The sequence below is a fragment of the Sparus aurata genome, chromosome 22 (assembly GCF_900880675.1).
Source record: "Sparus aurata chromosome 22, fSpaAur1.1, whole genome shotgun sequence".
Taxonomy (NCBI): Eukaryota; Metazoa; Chordata; class Actinopteri; order Spariformes; family Sparidae; genus Sparus; species Sparus aurata.
In genome coordinates this window covers 15404167-15414525 of record NC_044208.1, presented here as the reverse complement: position 1 = coordinate 15414525, position 10359 = coordinate 15404167, and positions in this window count along the sequence as shown.

Here is a 10359-nt window from a genome sequence, read left to right as displayed (position 1 = left end):
ACACTCATTACTGAGCCTCTGCTGTGTGCCCCTTTGGCTGGGTGACATTAGAATTATGTCATATTGCGTGGAGACTGTCAGCATTTGAATCAGCCTCTCAGAGAGTAACCTGTGATTAGCCGGGGAGCTTGTTTGCTTTGGGGGTATTGCATATGTTATGGATGTTAAGGAAATTGGCAAACATCTGGGATGATATGAATAACCTGGATTTTCCGCTAAACTTGGGAAATGAAATAACCCCCACTGTGCGGCTGATGAACATCGTGCTCAGGCATCCTAATAAATACTTGCTCGTAATTTCAACTCGCCGTCATGCTGAGAGGGGGCGACAGGGGCGGCTGGCGAGGTCTCACCACTGTGAACGGGGGGGCATGAGAATAAAAGCCCCATGAACGCCGCGCGTGAGTGTCGGGTTAATTTGCTCTCTGTGCTCTCAATTCAAAATGCAAACTGAAGCCGCAGTTAATAAAGTAATATTGCTCAATGTTTAATTAAATGATAGAACCTCTTCTTTTTTTTTTTTTTTTAAGATTTACGAGGACACAAACTGGGAGAAATATGATTTGACCGCCACTTTGATGTGCGTCAAGAGTGAAATTACACATGAGTGAGGATAAAACTGAAAGTTATATGCTGTATAGCCTCTAAACAGAGTCCACAAAGGGAGGAAAAGTGCCCATCGATCTTGAAAGCCCTGTCACAGAGGCCACAGGGAAATACGAGCCAGTGCACAATCTGCAGGGCCAACAACAGACGACTTGGAAAAGGGATCAGGCGGGTGGGACGAAAGACAGGGATTAAATAAAGCGATCCATTTTTTCCATCTCGTAAACAAAGATCGGAGCTCATCCGTGCGTTAGCATGTGGAGATGTCCCAACAGACGTGTCCGTCCTTACACGTGTACACACAGAATATGAGCAGAATTTCAACAGAACATGAAGAAATGACAGTTTTGATGTCAAAGCAAAGACTTCTATTCAACCGTCTTAGAAGCCCCGAGCCCGTCGGCCCCTCCGCAACAAATATCTACCGTCAAGCTGCACGTGGTGATACAGCTGAGACATGCTTCATCACTACCAACACCCAGTCTGTGAGTTCATTTAATTTATACTTAGTCACATCTTTCAAATAATACAAACACTTGGAAACTGCATAAACAGAACAGAGAATATTAAATCTAAAATTACAAGCATAAAAAGTAAACTATCGTTACCCTTTACGCATGGCTTCCTTGGCAGCAGAGTCTAACTTCTTGAAGTCCAGCACCCAATACTCACTCACTCTCAGTGGACATTAGTATCAAATGATTGCTCCCCACTGGCTTTAATTACCGGCACTGTTAGTAATATACATGGGGCGATGTGAAACATTAGGCAAGCAAGCTATAAATTCCGTCTTCGTATGAGTTTAAGCGACTTAAAAGCGGGATGTATTTCTCTCTTGGTCACACATTAACTCCCCCAAACTGAAGTCTGGGTTGATGACATCGACCCAAGAAACCCATAAAATGTCAAGAAACTAAATATTCTTCCACAGATTTTCCTCATCAAACAGACATTCAGAGACATACACATTTTGGATTCAAGTTTCAAACCCCACCGCTACAACAATTACTGTCATGTAATTCATTTGGCTATGTAGACGTGGAAGCATTGCTCCTGCTTTTCCACGTCGGTGTTGTCCAACCTGCCGTCTCTCCTGTCCCCGCCTTCAGCCTTCTCTCATTCTAGGAGTAAAGCTGCTGTGAATCACCTCGGCACTGTGTTCCCTGGTGTCAAACTGGCATCCGCTGGTCTTGGAGGCTGTGTTTTGTCCCATCCCTAGCTGCACGGCTAACTGAGCTAACGAGCTAACAGCACAAAGTATAGTAAGCAGCGGCTGGTGTCGTTCTGCCAACCTTTTGTTCGGGATGGACTTCTACAGGTGGCTTTATCTTGCTCTGACTACACCAGATGACATTGGCCAACGTCCCAGACAGGCGGGTCAGCCTCTGGGTTGGCCTCGGGTGAAGGGCGAGGCCGCCATCACACGGGGGATGGAGCTGGAGGCGGCGATCTAACAGCATGTCTAATGGAAGCTCCATGACATTACCCATCTGCATGGGTGAGGGGAAAAAAAAAAAAAAACTCCAGATGGAATTGCAAAACCTTCACCGAGCTGAGCTTCAAAAGCCAGAACTACATGCTCATATCTTACAGGAGAACACTCCTCATAAACCGACTTTAGAGGGATGGCGAGGCTGGAGACTGACAGAAAAATTGGGCTTGAAAAGATAACAAAAACACGCTCAGATATCAGGTTGTTAGTTATCTGCCAGAATCAAAGAGTTGTACCCTGTAAATAGCTAAAAGCACTATCCTTTAATCCCCTCCGAAAAAGAGAAACAAAACTAAATGATGGAGAAAATATCCTCAGTAGAATTACTCTGATGACTAACATGGATGGGAACATTAGGGCTTATTTATAATGAGGCTTATAGGTAACACCTTTCATCTGAGGCTCCTTTAAACACCTGCTTCCTTTAATATCACCTGGGTAATTGTGGGGCTGATGTCAGACACATGTGGCTGAATTAACATAAGATTAAACTATGCATAATCAAACTGACATTGAACCCTTTTTTGGGGCGAATTTAGGCCAGTTCAGATGTTTTATTTATTTATTTATTTTTTTGGGAGGGTCTATTAAAAAAAGCCTGGCAGTGAATTTATCATAGCTGCGGACATTTATGAATAAGTCCAAAGCTGGTCGGGTGCCAACTGGCAAAGGTGCCTGATTTTCCATTGAAACGCCACAAGCACAGTCCATCACTACCCCAGTGTTAATGCAAGACGATTTTTTTTTTCTTTCTCAGAGCACTTTAATTATTATACCCCTTGCTGTGCAATTAGAAATGTGCTTCTCTGCATTATTCGTTTGAGACAGAGATGAATGTACAGTAGAAGTGAAGAGGGGCTGCCAAAAATAAGCTCAGGCAGGGACGGACACACCAGCCAGGCTGCTGCAGGGAGCGGAGCTGGGATCGTTTTAGTCATGGCTGCGGTACGACTTTACAGAGGGCGATGTTGGTCGGTCTGTCTGTCTGTCGGGTGGCCCGCCACTTTGGATACTGTGACATTATAGCAACTGTCGGAAGGATTGTATAGACATTTGGCGCAGACATCCGGAGCATGTGGTTTTCCCCTAGTGCCCCCATGAGGTGGATTTTTCCAGTTTTAAGTGAAACAACTCAACAACTTTTAGAAGGACTGCAATTAGAATTTTGCTTTTCTAAGGCAAATGTACAAAGAAGTGGCCAAAACAGAAAAACGTCTGTACATGGAGGAAGAGGAGCTGGGACCTTTTTATTCATACTATTTAGAAATGCTGATGTTTGTCAGATGGTTGTTCGGTCCACCAAGTTAGTCCATACTGAAATATTACACCAACTACAATAAGGATTATAATGGCATTTTTGCACAGACATTAAAGGCTCTACTTGTAGGAAAAGTTGATATTTGATTCTCATCCAAACTTGTGAAACACCGACGCTTTCACAAAGCGTCAATCTGTATCAACTTCAGACCTTCACTGTTTCGGCTGCACGTGGCCAAAAGTTACCAAAAAACTTGGGCTGCTATAACAAAATGATGTCTCTTTGGCTTGTACGTAACCCTCGGCAGTTCAGCCTTGTCGCTTACATTTTCTGGGTGGATGTTGGAAAAATGTGGATTTCCGAATTGTCACAAACGCAGCATAGGCCACCCTGGCACCGATCCAGCCCGACTGTCCGAGTGCAGGGATCCGCGTATTCCTCCTCACCTCCATCTCTGCCAGTGGCAACATGCACTCAAGACTTGGGTGGTAATCTGCCATCTGGGAGACTCTGATGCAATGCAGCTAATTGCATAGGCGCTCTTAACTTCTGCTTGGTCATCAGATTTTGATGCGACAAATGCTGAGGGGAGCGAGGGGAGACGGAGGACTGAGAGGTCGACGACAGATAAAAGAAAGAGATGGACAGGGAGAGCAAGGGCCCGCTCTTCCCTCTGCATACGTCCAGGCACAAGAGAACTTTCTGTCCTTTAGCGCCTGCCGAGGCTATTCTTCTGTCACACAATGACACCGTAATTACAGAGAAGGAACCAAAGGAAAGACAGCCACTGCCCACTTAGCCCCCACGGTGGGAAAATCAGCAAGCAGGAGCAATTACACAACTCCTGCTCCTCATCCGAATTTAACCGTCTCTGTCTTTACATCCACTCTCCTCCGCTTCTTCGGCGTGTTTTCCTTAAGATAACGGGCTTTTTTTTTTCACTCGTGCCCTAAAGGTAGCGGATTTTTTTTTTACTCACATATGCACATCCAAGGAGGATGGAGTAATCCCCTTTTCCTGCTGGAGGCTGCCAAATATGTTACGGCATAAAGATTTAATCACCAGTCTATAGACATGCCAAAGCCTTGTGAGCAATCACTGGGAATAATATTTCCGTCATTGTCGTTGGCCCGCTCAGTGGTAGAAAGCCCTCGACGACTCATAATGCTTTTTTTTTTTCTTTTTCTGCTGAGGAATGATAACATCTTTGGAGCTTTTATTGGTGCACCTACTGTGATTAGTGTTTGGCACCGTGCATCAACCATTCATGCACGGCAGCCCCAGGCGATTATTATCCCCAGCACATTCATCTCGCCGAGACCATTGATTTGCAATTAGTCCGGGGGTGATGTTACACACTTAGGTCCCTCTTTTACAACCAGGTACAGTATCTTTTGTGTGCTGCGCTCAGCTATTGTTGTTGAGTCCCACTGTGTCGCCCCCGGGCTCTAAGTCAGCGTGGATAAAGTATTCAGCAAGTGTGGTGTTGTCGACTTCCACCGTGATCCTCTGAATCGCTGTGTATGAGTATGCAGGCGGAGTGGCGGTGTGTGTCTCCGCCGTCCAACCCCCCCCCCCGCTCCTCCCCTTTCATGAGGTACGCAGGCGGTTTTATCAAACCCTGACTGGGAAGACAGATGGCTTTGAATAGGGGAGCCTAATGTAAAAGTGTGTGGAGTATGGCGGAGAGGGAGATAAGCAGCAGCCGGCCATTTCTCTCTGGCTGTGTTGAGGTACAGGGCCTTAAATCACCTGTTATCTCCAGCAGCCTCAGCCAGACGCTAATGGTCATCACAGCGGGCTGAACCCCGCAGGCAGCAGCGGGGGAGGGGGGGGGGGGGGTGCGGGGGCCGAATGCTGTTGAGACTCCTCGCCGCCGCCGTTGTAGCAGCAGCAGCAGCAGGAGCAGCAGGAGCAGCAGGAGCAGCAGGCTTCACACGGACACACAGAGGGATAGTGGATGTTTTTTAGCGGCAACATCAGTCTCCGTGCTGTACAGTAGAGCGGACGTCCTGCTGACACCAGCCACATTAGGTGACATCACCGTCCGGGCGGAATTATTGCATCAACGGCGGCACTTTAAAGGATTCTTCTGGCGTCGGACATAAGCTAGACAAGTCGCCCGGCCCAAGTGTGACACTGGCCAGAGTTCAAGGTTAATGTGTCTGTCAATTTACACGCCATTTTGCTTGGTAGTATAAAAATTCCTTTACGCTAGATCGGAGAGTCAATATAAACACAAAGCAATTCCACGGAGCGGGGTGTGGAAGGATGAATTGAGGGCTCGAGGGAACGGAGGTGGTCTGTAGTCCTGTGGTACGGCAGTGGATACTTCTGTATCTTTTGCCAGGTGGCAGACGGGTGAACACACTATGGCTGGGGCGGGTGTAACCCTCCTTTGGACTCACCTAACCGGTGTAACCGATGCTCTCCAGACGTTGAACAATACACAAGTTTGCAGACGTCTCTGGTGCGAACCATCTTTGAGGAGCAGGAGCTGGACGCTTTTCTGAGGACTCGGCTGCAGCACTTGTTGCAGCATCTCTTGTTTTTATTTTTATTTTTTTATTAAAAGGGCCCAGGGAAGTCCGCCTCGCCTTTGACATTCTGGACTGGTGGCAACTGCTGTCAAGCCGAAGCTCGGGGCTGTTGCCAGAGTGTCCGGCTTTTGAATGTCACACCGCGCTCAGGGCCCAGGTTCATAACAATTTTTGTCGGGAAGAAATCGCTGGCAGTGGGGAGAAAAACACTTCACATGACTTAATACCCTCTCTCCATGTCTGAACAGTGGTAGGAAAACTATTCTGCATAATCTGAGTTTACATTTAAGTCCTCTTGGCAGCTTATCTAATAGGTCACACAATATCAGGCTATTTTATACGCTGTTTGTTGGTCTGACCGTAGAAGAGTATTTTTATGTTCCGGACAACTACACACGATACTGGAAAAAAAAAAATCCAGCGTATGCAGTGTAGCAGGTCTCTTTTAAACATTTTACTCACTAAGGTAAGTGCTGAGATCTGGGAAAACAGCAGCATCAAGACAGAAAAGCACAGATGGGATAAGAAACATGAGACATTCTGAGAAACTTTGAGACAAGTTCTCTGAACCGGGCAGGAGCGGTGGTTGATTATAGAGTAATAGAAGATGAAGTCAGACAGAGGGTCTCTCAGCTGTTTGCTCGTGGGATCACGTAAACACTCACCGACCATGTTTACGCACAATAATTCTCATGTCAAGTTAGAGAGTTACAAAAGAGAAAACAGAGAGAGAAAACACTTGAACCCATATCTGCTCACTGTTTCGTTGAGGTAAATGATGTAATGCACACATACAGGTAGACCCCTCAGCGGCACTCAGGCGGCGTCCTCACACAGATTCCGTCTGCTAAAATGCTGAAAGCTGCTGATGGCAGACTCTGTACCTTGCATGCTGATGACTGTGGTTAAAAATCAGTGTATTGTTGTCGGAGGCGTAACAGGGAGTGATGAGGACAGACAGAAAGCCCCCAAGTTCAAGTTAATTACCACCTCCCAAAAAAATTAATTGCCCATAATAGCGTATGGAGTTACATAATTAGCATTCAGAGTTTTTTTTTTTTTTTTGGCCCAAACATATTGTCTCCTAGCGGCCCAGTAGCATGTGACGCATGATCCGGTGCTTGTCTGTGGCCTGGGGAAGCTCTTATCTAAAGCGCTTTATTTAATTGTAAAACCAAACATTAATAATGATAATCCCTCTTGGCGCGGGGAAACCACATGCGACTGTGATGGATGTTTACAACGTACAGTTTAGGAAATGATTTCACAGTTTAAATGAGCTTAAACTGGAAGGTTTGTTTACAGTCCGCGATCACTTAAAAGGGGGATTGTGATTTTATATATATATATATATATATATACATTTTTTTTAAACACAAGGCCTTATATTTACATCTCTGGTGTCAAAGAGAGTTTTGGAATCGGTCCAGTCAGTTGCCTCAGCTGCCATGTAATCCTTTCGGGCAACTGCGACGTCAAACGTTACGTCCCCCCAAAAGTTTGTCACTCAAAGCGCCGGCAACATTTCGAGGAGCTCTTAAACTTGAATAATCATCCGACTGCTCGACTGGCTTACTCTGGCTGACTCAGATCTCAACAATCACTTAAAGGATTGACGGCCAACTGTTTGAAAACAAGCTCTCCGTTTTAGTGATTCCACCACAGTTACACTCTAAAACATCATCATTTGCCATCACACACCGTTACATTCCCCGCTGCCATTACCATATATTAGTATGAGCTGTTATAACATCATTGTCACAGTGCTAATAATGCACTTGGTCTTCATCAGGCTGCTAATAAAAAGCGCTTTGTCTGTTTTACAACAAAGGAAGCTGCAGAGTGTTCGACCGACTGCAGCTCCATTATCCGCGTGACATCACAGAGCTCGGGGACCAGCTGCGGTCTTTATGAAACTGTCAACAGCCGCGTCGCCGCTACACGCGAGTCATGAAACTGCTGTCAAAACTGTTCCAATATTTTCAGGCACCGTTCTCTCAACCAGGATACTGATTACTGCGAGGTACTGCAACCGATCGGACCTTTCAAGGATGAATGGAACAGTTCACGTAAAAGATGGCTGAAGCCCTTTGCGAGTGACCCGTATCACCACCTGATAGATGTAGAAAATGAACAAGAGTTAGCGCTGACATTGCTTTCCACGTCTGGAGACAAAGGGATGCAATCAAATTTGAAGCGTTTCTTCTAATTAGACTTCTGGTAATAGCAACGTTGGGTTTTTAGTGATAGCTTAAAGAGACCTGTGTTAGGGACTCTGCATTTCCATGTTTCCCCTCGAATAAGGTCGCACAACCCGCCTGTTTCGAATGTTTGAGAGGTGGCATATTCTTACATACATCACCTTTTAACCAGCACATGAGGAAAACACACATCGCCTGTTTCATTCATGCAGAAAGGCGACGAGGTAGCTGCGTGTTTCTGCAGAGTTTGAGGGGGATGCTTTTTCCCAAATAACAATATAGTCCTCCGGTGTGTCAGCACTCCATTAGAGTGAGTGATTTACCGGATTCACAGCGGGGATCACAGTTAAGTAGAGTACGTGTGCCAAACAAAATGCTTTTGTTCCTCTGAGTGATGATGTACTCCTCGCTGGCTTATGTTGGCCCCGCTCGGTGCCAAGAATCAGGTTTTAAAAGAATCAGGTTTATATTGAGTCAGGATAACAGGTGGGATTAAAAATACAGAGCGCCTAAGAAGCCACACGGCAGCTGATTGATGAGTTGATTCGAGGCGAAGAGGAGAAAGATTGACACCCTACAATCTTCTCTGCGAATGAAAACCTGACAGCTTCTTGTCCAAGTCCCCTCCCTGCCCCGCCCCCCCAGCTTTGATGTGTTACTGTAGGGCACACTTCACTTGTTACTGCTGTGCCAACAGAGCGCTGATTGGTGCCGGCCAGGACTACAATAATCATTTCCATTTCCTCTCCCTTTTTTTTTTTTTTTTTTCCATGAGTCAGTCAGAATTAATTCAGCTGCCCTTTACAAGATTAGAATTCCGCAAGGCGACGGCACTTATCTCTATATAATACGAATTCCATCAGAGTTACGCGGCCACATCGAAATCTCGGCCCCAGTTTTCAGAGCATTAAAAGGAGAGGTTCACAGTTTTTCAAGTTTGTCTTGAGACAACAGAGACGTGTGACCCAGCATGGTCATTAAAAGAGTTAATACCTCTGCCAAAAATGTACTGAGTCCATTTGTTTGTTGGTTCGTCTGTCAGCAAGATTACAGAAAAGATAATGGACGGATTTCTGCAATACTTTGATGGAGGACCGGTTTCGACCCAGAACAGACAGGAATTTTCTCTCGCTTTTCTTTAACATCATCATCAAATCGTGCACCGGGACTGTTGGGCTTTGGCCGGAAGGTCTGTGCATGAGTGCATTCTAGTCGGTCACTGTACATATTCTTGACCGCAGTGTAAGAGATGGTCGACTAAAACGTTTTCGATCTACACAGAATTTTTTTAATTCAGCAGAGGCAATTTTCAAGCGGCCGTCTTCCAAAGTCTGCACGTCTCCGTGGATGCCATTGTCAGTCGGTTGACCACTTTGATACAGAAGTGAAATATCACGAACAACTCGGACCTCGATTTACATAAAACAATTTTTTTTTAACAGACATTCATGGTGCCCAGAGGATGAATACTTTAGTAACTTTGGAGGACATCCAGGGCCACCTTGAGGCTGACATTTGTGGTTCCAAAGGATCTATCATCATCGATTACTGGCTCAATGCAAATTACATTTGCTAAAGATGATCAGGGTCCCAAGAGGATAACTCTTCATGATTTTTGCCTGACCTTTTATCTTGTGTTAATCCATCATTTTACATTATGAACAAACAACTCAAAATGAATGACATTCCCATCAGCTGTTTTTGGGTTTAGCGCAAATTGACAAATTATAGCACGCTAACATGCCAGTTATTATTACCGGCTCAACATCAGCGCTTCAGAGTATAAAGTGCAAATGTTTAGCTCAGAGCACTTCTGTGCCAAAGTCCGGCCTCGTAAAGCTGCCAGTATGACTGCAGACTCAGTTTTGTCGGTACAAATTGCCCTCTTTGGGTCAGCGTTCCTCCACTGCGGCTCGGTGAGGAAACACTGTAGAGAGAAAAAAAAAAGGACTTCTGTAGAAAACAAGGCTTATGGATTTTCTTCCCCATCTCTTGCATCCTTCGTGAAAGAAGCAACCAACATGTACGTATTGCTGTGTGAGTGTCGGGAAACGCGTTTTAGGCCTTTAGACACTGGGTCTGTTTTTGTGGTGCAGTTCATTTACATGTTCTGTCATGTTTTCTGAGGTTTTGCACTGAGAATAAAGTGTCATCGACCAATCATGTCTGAAACGGACATTCACTAATATTTCTGCTGTACCTGTTGATTGTTTATGCTTGTAACCACCCTGTATTATGTGACACAATATGAAGAGGAACACA